The 11,303-nt window shown below is 47.6% G+C and overlaps 1 protein-coding gene across 1 annotated transcript in view; it reads left to right on the plus strand.

Moving 5' to 3' along the window:
- Positions 1-11,303, plus strand: part of LOC122552224 (protein lyl-1-like) — a 37,776-nt gene that overhangs the window by 16,244 nt on the left and 10,229 nt on the right. The gene's annotated exons all lie outside the window — the stretch shown is intronic.

Consider the following 11,303-nt stretch of genomic DNA (forward strand, 5'->3'; position numbering starts at 1 on the left):
CTGAGATGTTAATCCGCCCTCTGATTGGCCCAGGTTAACAGACCCAATCAAGGATCTCATAGTCAGTAAGATCCACCTGGCCCTGGGTCCAATCTGTGCAGTCACTCATCCCCAGGGAACTCGATGTGGATTGTTGGTTTGATCATTGGATTAGTAAAGCTCAGGAGTGTGGAAATGAGCTGGAGGAGGGCCAGGGGAGCAAGGGTGAATATTTAGCTTGCTGTCTGTCAGTTGGGCACTCACAGAAATCCCTGGAATGGGGGCAAACTGGTGAAATCCACATTGATGCCATGGGGTTGGAGGATCCCTGGGCCCTCTCCCTCACCACGCCCTAACCACCAGACGCTTGGAGGAAGAACGCTTCATCTTCCGCCTCAGGACCCTCCAACCCCATAGCGTCAATGTGGATTTCACCAGTTTCCTCATTTTCCCTCCCCCCCACCTTATCCCAGTCCCAACCTTCCATTCCTGAAGACGGACTTTTACCCAAAATATCGATTCTCCTGCTCCTCGGATGCTGCCTGACCTGCGGCGCTTTTCCAGCACCACACTTTAGGCTCTGATCTCCAGCATCTGCAGTCCTCACTTTTACCTCAGAAAAATAAGTGGCAACTTGACTGAAACATTTAAGATCCTGAGGGTGTCTTGGCAGAGCAAAGGTTAAGAGGATGTTATCTCCAATGGGAGAATCTAGGCTTCGGGGTCCCCATTTAAAACAGGGACGCGGAGAGATGTTTCCCTCAGACACACGGTGGCTCAGTGGTTAGCACTGCTGCCTCACAGCGCCAGGGACCTGGGTTCGATTCCACTGTTATTGCACATTCCTCTGGGTGTTCCAGTTTCCTCCCACAGTCCAAAGATGTGCAGGTTAGCTAAATTGCCCCTAGTGTCAAGGGATGTCTAGGTTGGGTGGGTAAGCCAGGGGAAATGCAGGGTTACAGGGGTAGGATGTGTCTGGGTGTGATGGGTTCTTTTGAAGGGTCAGTATGAACTCAATGGGCTGAATGACCTGCTTCCTCGCTGTAGGGATTCTATGAGGAGGTCATTCAGCCCCTTTAGGGGCAAGAAGAGTGGAGTTGAGATGGTCAGGTCAGACACGATCCCATTGAATTAAGATTCGATGGGCTGAATAGCCTCCATCAGTTTCATCCTCTTAAACAGTATTGTTATTGTCATGAAATCAAGTCCGATGGTTATGTGTACAATATGATACCGATGTAATAGGAATTATATTGTATTCTTTATAATTCAGGCAATTTGTCTGGAGCCAGTAACAGGTTGGATGGCAACTGGACAGAGGTGATGTAGTCAGGGTAGGTTAGAGGGCAAGTTTCTTTTTAATTTTGTAATCTGATTACAGACCCAAATCGAGAAATTTCCTTAAGTACCATGGTTTATTTCTCGGGAGAGCTAGTGAGTGATGGCACCAAAACCCATTGATCCTTCCAGGTTAAGAGTATTATCAGTGTGGAGCCATTTGGCATTAAATATTCAATTTCACCGCTGGCACCAACCCACCAGCAGATGGGTACAACAGTTTCCATTATCGAGACTCGTAGAAAGTCGCAATCCAACTGAAGGTTGGAGATAACTATTCACAAATTTTACTTTTACATTCACTGCACGTCTTCATTGTTTCTTTTTTGAGAGACCTCAAACATAATTTCCTTTCGGCTCGACGGATACTTACTGGCATCCATTACCTCATGAAAGGAAAATGCAACAAGACTCGAGTGATACCAATATGAAAGTGTGGGCTTCTGTGTCAGAGAATTGCCAGAGTTGAGACAGAAGAACAGACATAGGATTAGGAGGAGTCCATTCAGCCCCTCTAGCCAGTTCCACGTAATCGTTTCATATCTGATCAGACAGTATCAAGGGCTGACCTACTGACTTGGGGTTTGGAGGAGGCGATAGTTGGTTGGACGAAGGGAAAATGTAAAGGAAATGGCAAACTGAGGTCCTTTTGTGAAACCAGAGTGAGTTCAGTAGGTCTCATTGCCTCCGAATACAGTGGAAACACTGTCTGCTCAGAGGAATGAGGAAGGTCGGTGGGTCAGCGCTGGTGGTGGAACTCATTGAAATAGGGAGGCCAAAGGTTTCAAAAGAGAAAGCGAGAACCGAAAGGGATTAAAGACAGACAGAACGATCAGACATCCTGTTCTGTTTTAGCAGTTAGCACTGCTGCCTCACAGCGACGGAGACCCGGGTTCAATTCCTGCCTCAGGCAACTGACTGTGTGGAGTTTGCACATTCTCCCCGTGTCTGCGTGGGTTTCCTCCGGGTGCTCCGGTTTCCTCCCAGAGTCCAAAGATGTGCAGGTCAGGTGAATTGGCCATGCTAAATTGCCCGCAGTGTTAGGTAAGGGGTAAAATGTAGGGGTATGGGTGGGTTGCACTTCGGCGGGTCGGTGTGGACTTGTTGGGCCGAAGGGCCTGTTTCCACACTGTAATGTAATCTAATGTAATCTAATCTAAAAACTTGAGAGAGTTTCCAGAAGAATTCGGGCTCAATTCTTGAGCGGACTCCACCTTCTCACAGAGGTAAAGGAAAAGGGCAGCACCCGGGGACATCCCAAAATACTTTTGAAGAGTGGTCACTGTTGTTCAAGTGGGAAAAGCAGCAGAGCAATTTGTGCACAGCAAGATCCCACGACCAGTAATGTATTTGTTAATAGCGATGGGTGCTGATTGAGAGAAAGTTTATTGGTCGGGCCACAAGTGACGACTTCCCCGCTACTCCACGGACTAGTCCTCCCTAGTTACCTCACTGAGTTCCCAATCTCCAGGGTAGGATTTAAAAAGCACAACTCTGCAGCTGACACCAAACGGGGAAGTGAGGATTATAATAGCGCTGGAGGATTTGTGTTTTGTGTGAGGTCCACGTGGTCGCCAGGTTTTGTTTTTTTTTCTTTTTTTCTTTTAACCCCCACACTACCCGCCTAACTGCGGTAGTGCTTATTTTTCCCCCAGCACCCATGGTGTGTGTGTGCAGGTGTGAGACACAATGAGAGACACAAGGTGTACGAATCTTTATTCAATTTCCACCACCAGGAAGATAGGAAAACACCTGAGTGGCCAGTGACAAGCAGGGCCCTTCACATCAAAGGGCAGTGCTGTGTGATCAAACAGTGAAGGGGAGGGTAGGGACTAAATCAAAATAGAGTTGGAGGGGGAAATAATGGGTCACCGGGTTTTATAACGTAGAGACAGTGAACGCTGCTGGCTTTCCGAAAGTGAACTGGGTGGAGCAGATACTCTGTAAGGGTGTGGGGGAGCTGGGTGTTTCAGGGGAGTTTATGGAACCACACAAATTGGTTTCCTTCACCAGCAGAAGCTTCGATATTGACAAGTGCATAAATAGTAATGATTTCTGGGAGCCGGTGGAGATGCTGATGAATTGGAAAAGGCTTGGGGAAGTGATTTACATTTCTGTGACATATGAATAGACAATGATCGAGGAACGTGAGTGGGCCATTCAGCCTGCTCCACTATTCTGTACAATTGTGGCTGATCTCCACTCAACTCCACTTCCCAGTCCGCTCCCTGTAACCCTTTCACACGTTGCTACTTAAACAGGGGTGGCATGGTGGCTCAGTGGTTAGCACTGCTGCTTCACAGCACCAGGGTCCCAGGTTCGATTCCAGCCTCAGGTGACTGTCTGTGTGGTGTTTGCACATTCTCCCCGTGTCTGATTGGGTTTCCTCCCACAGTCCACAAGATGTGTAGGTCGGCCATGCTACATTGCCCATAGTGTGAGGTGCATTAGTCAGAGGTAAGTGTAGAGAAATAGGTCTGGGTGGGTTACTCTTCGGAGGGTTCAGTGTGAACTTGTTGGGCTGTTCCACACTGTAGGGAATCTAACTAACTAATTATGTATCTACCTCCTTTGAATGTGTTCAGTGTCCTAACCTAGGTTCATATCCAACCCATCCCAATTGGCTACTGATTGAATTTTTTAAAAGTCTCAGTGTTAGACCATTACAGCGCAGTACAGGCCCTTCGGCCCTTGATGTTGCGCCAACCTGTGGAACCAATCTGAAGCCCATCTAACCGACACTGTTCCATTCTCGTCCATATGCCTATCCAGTGAGCATTTAAATGCCCTTAAACGTTGGCGAGTCTACTACTGTTGCAGGCAGTGCGTTCCACGCCCCTACTACTCTCGGAGTAAAGAAACTACCTCTGACCTCTCTCCTAGATCTATCACCCCTCAATTTAAAGCTGTGTCCCCTCGTGCTAGTTGGTTGAATGATGCTTCACTTCAGAACAGGGTGACAGGAGGCCATTAACTAGCCGCTGATTGGAAATGCGGGAGGGAGCCTGAGAGATGTCACAGCAAAGAGGAAGGCCATTCGGCCTATCAGTCCAGGCTAGCTCTCTGGAACCCAGTCAGTCCCATTCTCCAGCTCAGTCCCTGCCAAGTCCCCATCTCATTCTCCTCCTGGATCATTGGTTCTGCTTCCAAAACCTTTTCCACTCATTCTGAACAAAAAACCTTCCTCACGTTCACCCTCTTGCCCAGAACCTGAAATCTGCATCCTTTGATCTCTCCAGCCTCAGCTAACGGGAAGTAATTTTACCTCTCTACCTTTATCGAAGCCTCTCATCGTTTTGCAAGAATCTCAAATCTCCTTCAAGTCTGAGCCCTTTCCAACCCAAACTTGCCGCTGAAATTCCTCATCCCTGAAACCACTCTGGTTAATCTTCCTCTGAAAGGGAGTGCAGAGGCCTGAACCGAACCACAGCACTGGGCCACATTGGAGCTGCTGATACACGCCAGTGCATCTTCGCTGGTTTTTGTACACTGTGCCTCTATTTGTGGAGACATGATCCCATCTGCTTTGCGAGCCACTCCCTGACTATATCCTGCCATGCTCACACTTCGTTGCACATCAATCCCCGGGTTGTTCTGTTCCTACACACTCCTGTTAGACTAGCTAATATCAAACTGACGTCCATGCTTGATCACATTCACTGACCCAGCCTTTACTGCTTTCTGGGGAAGAGTAATCAGGGATGACGCTTTCTGAGAGGTTTGATCATTTGGGCTCCATTCCCCTTCCTAAGAGGACTTGTTCATAGAATAGAATCCCTACAGTGTGGAAACAGGCCCTTCGGCCCAACAAGTCCACACCGACTCTCTGAAGAGTAACCCACCCAGACCCATTCCCTTATATTTACCCCTGACTAATGCCCCTAACTTACACATCCCTGAACACTGGGCAATTTATCACAATGAAGCCACCCTAACCTGCACATCTTTGGACTGTGGGAGGAAACCCACGCAGACACGGGGAGAATGTGCAAACTCCACACAGACAGTCCCCTGAGGCTGGAATCGAACCCAGGTCCCTGGCGCTGTGAGGCAGCAGTGCTAACCATGCTGCCTCCTCCTCATAGACTGACCTGATAGCAAAGCATGTAGAGGCCTTGTCAAATGTTAAAGATGTTAGACATGGTTATATCTTAGTAGAAGTGGAGTAGACCCCTTGCGTCTGCTCCAATATTCAGAAAGATCCTGGCTATTCTGCTTCTTTTACAATCCTTGTGACCTTTGACCTTTCAGTCCAGGCACATATAGAAACTGTGGGCAGTGTGAGTTAGGGGGTGTGTGCTTGGCTGGTTTCACTCTGACTAAATACACAATGGACTAAGGCCAGACTCGATTCTCTCTGGTAAAGGGGAATCCTGCAGCTTTCCTCCAGGGGTCATTTGCAAAGCGGTCGATTAAGGTCGAGGAAACTGAGGCAAGGGAGCGGGATTCTGAGGGGTTGGGATTCAGGGAGGTAGGTGCCTGCTCCTATTTTAGCTGTCGTCTGCCACCTTCCTGCTGTCCCCCAAATCGGCCGGTTTCCACCAGGGTGGAGGGGCGGTGCGTGGGGCTAGGGGGTGATTGGGGGGTGGGAGTGGGGATATTGGGAGGGTTGGAGTGTGTTGCCCAGACCTACCCAATAACCCCCACAGTTAATCCCTGAATTTATAATGCCCAATCCACTCTAACCTTCACATCTTTGAACCATGGGAGGAAACCGGAGCACCTTGAAGAAACCCAAGCAGACACGGGAGGGGTGGTTGGGGGCGGGGGGGGGGGGGGGGGTGGGGGAGGTAGGTTTGTGGGGGAGGTTGAAATTAAGAGCATGGGTCAGCTCTCTCTGGAATGATGAGGAGATGCTGATGTTGGACTGGGGTGGACAAAGTTTAAAAATCACAGGTTACTGTCCAACAGGTTTATTTGGAAGCACTTCCTTGTGTTTTGGGTTTTGTACCTGAGATGGATCTCGAATTGAGCTTTTTGTTGTCATTATAAGGAGCTGACAAGTAGGAAGTGTTGGGATTCCATCTGGGGAGAGGGGCGATTTACTCCAGGCCCTGCTGCTAATTCACAGGATTAGAAGGAGGTGACCATTCAGCCCCTTTGAACCTGCGTGGGTGTTCAGTGAGACCAGGGCTGAGCTCTATCTCTCCTCCTGTTTCCCACCCTTTGCTCCACAGGCCTTCGTAAACTTGGCCAGCAAACGTCGCTGGAGCAGTAGCTGACCATGCAGTACCTCAACTTGCACAGCTGAAAACCCAGCCAAGCCTGTCTCAGGCCATCTTGAAATGGGTGACTTGAGCACTGCCTGAGCATCTTTTTGTTGCTGTAAACATCTTATTTTCTACCCATCAGAAAACTTCAATGGAGAGAGCAGCAAGGAACGCAGCAAGCTAGCACACAGGCCCAGCAGGTAATCAGGAACGCTAATGGAATATTGGCCCTCATTCCAAGAGAGTTGGAGTATAAGAGTAGGGATGTCTTACTGCAACTGTACAAGGAGCTGGGGAGACCACATCTGCAGGAGTTTTGCTCCCCTTATTTAAGGGAAGATATGATTTCATTGGAGGAAGCTCAGAGAAGTTTCACTTGAGTGACCTGGGATGGAGGGATTGTCTTGGGGGCAAAAGCTAAACAGGTTGGGACTCTACTCACTGGGGTTTAGAAGAATGAGAGAGCAGGGAAGGGGCTGTGAGGAATTTTGGATCAGGTCAAATGGAATAGCAGGCTTGAGGAGCCAAATGGCTTACTCCTGTTCCCATTCGTTATGATCCTACAGCATTAGGCTCAGAAACAAGGCAAACATAGCTACAAATATAAAGGGATTATTGACACTGCTGTAGCAACCAAAGAGTTAGAGCTAAGGACAACACTTTGGCTTCTTTTACAATCCTTGTGACCTTTGACCTTTCAGTCCAGGCACATATAGAAACTGTGGGCAGTGTGAGTTAGGGGGTGTGTGCTTGGCTGGTTTGGCTAACACTTTGGCTAAGCATTTCCAGTCAGTCAAACACAGTTAGTTTATGCAACAGCATCTGTTTAATTTGAAAGGAAAACTGCAGCAGAGGCTCACTATAAAAACCAGGAAAATGCAGCGAGCAGAGAATAATTCAACAAAACTGGAAATAGTGGCAAACTCTCCACTGGTTGGAGTCATACCTGGTACAAAGGAAGGTGGTGGTTGTTGGAGATCAGTCATCTCAGCTCCAGGACAGCTCCTGCTGGAGTTCCTCATGGCTCAACCATCTTCAGCTGCTTCATCAATGACCTTCCCTCCATCACAAGGTCAGAAGTGGGGATGTTGACCGATGAGTCTTCAGCACCATTTGTGAGACTTCAGGTACTGGGGCAGCCCGTATCCAATTGCCGCAAGACTTGGACAGTATCCAGGCTTGGGCTGACAAGTGGCAAGTAATAGTCATGCCGCGGTTGTGCCAGGTCATGACCATCTCCAACAAGAGACAACCTGACCATTGCCCCTGGACACCAATGACAGTACCATCACTGAATCCCACGCTCGTGAATGGGGTTGGTGGAGGGGGTGATGAAGCTGAGAGCCAGTGGTCTGCTGATCTGAAACAGGAACAGGTCCATTTTTCAGCCCCAGCCTCCCAGATGGGATAGTAACTCTGAAGGAAATATGAAACAATTTGCCCTTGGTATTGTAGGCCTATCATGGAACAAGTACTGCAACTATTAAGAGTATTACAGGTGAACAATTTTGTGGAAGATTCTGAGTTTGAGCTCTTTAGACTGGTTGAGGAGAAGCCAATGTCCAGAACTACCTTCGTTCTAAGACTTCAAATGTGCACTTTTTACTATATATAAATACTAACTACTGCTATATAGTAATTGCTGATAGACTAGGCTCTGCTTTGTGGTTACATTAGGTAAGGAATAATCTATCTTTGTGTGTTTTAGATTAGATTAGATTCCCTACAGTATGGGAACAGGCCCTTCGGCCCAACAAGTCCAAACCGACCCTCTGAAGAGAAACCAACCCAGACCCATTCCCCATATTTACCCCTGACTAATGCACATAACACTATGGGCAATTTAGCATGGCCAGTTCACCCTAACCTGCACATCTTTGGACTGTGGGAGGAAACCGGAGCACCCAGAGGAAACCCACACAGACACAGAGAATGTGCAAACTCCACACAGAGAGTCGCCCGAGGCTGGAATCGAACCTGGGTCCCTGGCACTGTGAGGCATGTGCATGTCAATCAGATTCTCTCTTAACTAGAACACTGTAGAATGAGTGCATTATAGTCTGCTGTAGTTTCGGCTAACACCATCCATACTGTACTGTTTACACACATGCATGTGCTGCTCTGAGACATCATTGCAGGATAGCTCTGGGAGCCTGATGCCATTATAATGACAGCACCCAACAGTGGAACATGTTGTCTGGAGACAGGTTCATTGCACTTTTGTGTAATTTTCGACTCAAAATGTTTCATACGTTTACGATTTTTATGAATAAAACATCTTTTTAGGGGTGAAAGGGTGATGGTGGGGGGGAGGGAACAGAGTGTAACACTTGCAGCTTCTGTATATGCAGGTCCCACTATCCAAGGCTGCAGTGAGACCTCAGTGGAAATGTGAACCTTGGAATATTGAGAGTAGAGTTAGTATTCTGTCTAGATTAGAGCGGTGCTGGAAAAGCACAACAGGTCAGGCAGCATCCGAAGAGCAGGAAAATCGAGTCCCTCATTCCCGATGAAGGGCTTTTACCTGAAACGTTGATTTTCCTGCTCCTCGGATGCTGCCTGACCTGCTGTGCTTTTCCAGCACCACTCTAATCTAGACTCTGATCTCCAGCATCTGCAGGAGCCACTTTCGCCTAGTATTCTGTCTGTCTCTCTCTCTCAAAGTTTGCAGTCAATAGGGGACTTAATGGGGTGGGGGGTGGGGGGAAGGGGGAGCAAGAAGCAAGGAGCTTAGCCTGTGACCTGATCAGTTAAAGATGCGGGGTCACCATGGCAACATGCATTATCGTCCTCACTGACTTATCTCAACCTTAATTTCATCATCTGCTTCAAGTGGTGTTCTTCTGCCAGTTGAATACAATATCCTTTCACGATGCGGACTGTCGTGTCTATTATAGGAACTTTGTTTTTTTCATAAGATTACAAGGGTGTCTCATTCTGCAGGATAGAGCTGTCCAAACAGTTGTAGGTGCAGAAGCCAGAAGGGAGGGAGAGAAAACAGCTAAACTTGGAAATAATGCATACCAGCCCCAATTTGTCATGTGCTTCAGTCTAACCAGTACATCCATATCCAAGTGTTGCTGTTTTACTGTGGAAATGCAGTAACGTCGGAGTCTTCCCAGGCTGAGGAAATTTTGTTTTTGTTCTTTATTGGGTTTGATGCACATCTTCCAATGTTTTATGCGGCGTAAAATGATTCATAAAGCAGGCGCGGCTTTCCTTGAAGGGCTCACTGGACAGAATTCAAACAAATGTGGGCTGGCTTGACTCAAGGTTACCGGAGTGGCCCAGACACTAGATGAGAATTGCAAACCCCTTTAGTCTGTTATCAGAGAGGCGCTGATGTTACCACAGACGCGCAGGGACATCTGTTAGACTCGGGATTGCAAGATGCCGGGTTGGAATCAATAACACAGCATGCATCGACTCCAGTCTCTCTCTTCAATTGGAGTGGTTTTTGAATATTTTTTAAAATTTGGCTGTTAGCCAAGAAGGTAGAAGCCAGCGCAGGAGCCCCCAAAAAGAGTTGACATCGTTGGAGAAAACGGCAGAGAGTTCAATTTTGCTACTTGTTTTTAAAAAGGGGACTAGGGAGGTGAGCAAGCGGGTCAGGCAGAGGGGAAAGGAGGGGGTGGAAAATTGGCAAGAGGAAAGTGGGGGGGGGGAGGGGGGGAGGTGAGGCGAGAGAGATGAAAGAGCGAGACAGACACAGCAATGAAAAGGAGGGGAACAGGTGAAGCTGACAGCAGGAAGCGAAAGACGCAAGATGAAGAAGGAGAGGGAAATTGAGGGAGATGAAAGGTGGACAATTAAACTAAATGTCGCAGAAGAGAGATAGAAAATGATAGGATAACGGAAGGAATATTTGATCTAAAATATAAACTATAGTGGCTTTAAATTGACTCATTACATAGAGGAATCATACAATGCCATTTATTAGTGAGGTAATAGATGTCATTTGGGTTTGAATTGAACGTGGTATTAAGAGGAACTCATAGATATTTTCTGATACTATTAATTGTTTCTCACACATGGCATGGCATGGTCTATTACCATAACAGCAGGGAGCAATGCAAATTGAATTTACAGTCAATCTTGTCTTGGATGGAGGATCGGTATTGTTTTTTCACTGACAGGCTGTACAGATCAGTTGGAGCAGAAATATGACTGTAGGCAGTCAGTCTCAATCTGTAGGCTTTATTTCTCTCTGTCTTTCTCTCTCCCCCGTCTGTCTCTCCCCCGGTCTGTCTCTTGCTCTCTCTCTGTCTCTCCCCCTGTCTGTCTCTCCCCCTGTCTGTCTCTCCCCCTGTCTGTCTCTCTCTAAAGCTGGTTTCATGCCCTGCTTCACCTGTATGCATCCTTTCCAAAAAGAATATTGGTGCAGGGCCAGACAGAATGGCCAGTTATTTAACCGTGGGAGCCTTCCCTTTGGAGATTAAGCTTGTTCCTGTCACAAAACCCAGTAAAAAACCAACAGGGAGACATTTCTTTACGCATGGAGCCATTACGGTTCTGTATGGCAATAGCTGACAGAGAGGGAGGCACTGATTCAGAGTCATATAGCACGGAAACAAAACCTTCACTTCAGCTTTGAGAGTGGAGTCGCAGGTAGATAGGGCAGTGAAGAAGGTGTTTGGTATGCTTTCCTTTATTGGTCAGAGTATTGAGTACAGGAGTTGGGAGGTCATGTTGTGGCTGTACAGGACATTGGTTAGGCCACTGTTGGAATATTGCATTTCTGGTCTCCTTCCTATCAGAAAAATGACTGGGGAACAA

The sequence above is a fragment of the Chiloscyllium plagiosum genome, chromosome 8, assembly GCF_004010195.1.
Source record: "Chiloscyllium plagiosum isolate BGI_BamShark_2017 chromosome 8, ASM401019v2, whole genome shotgun sequence".
Classification (NCBI taxonomy): Eukaryota; Metazoa; Chordata; class Chondrichthyes; order Orectolobiformes; family Hemiscylliidae; genus Chiloscyllium; species Chiloscyllium plagiosum.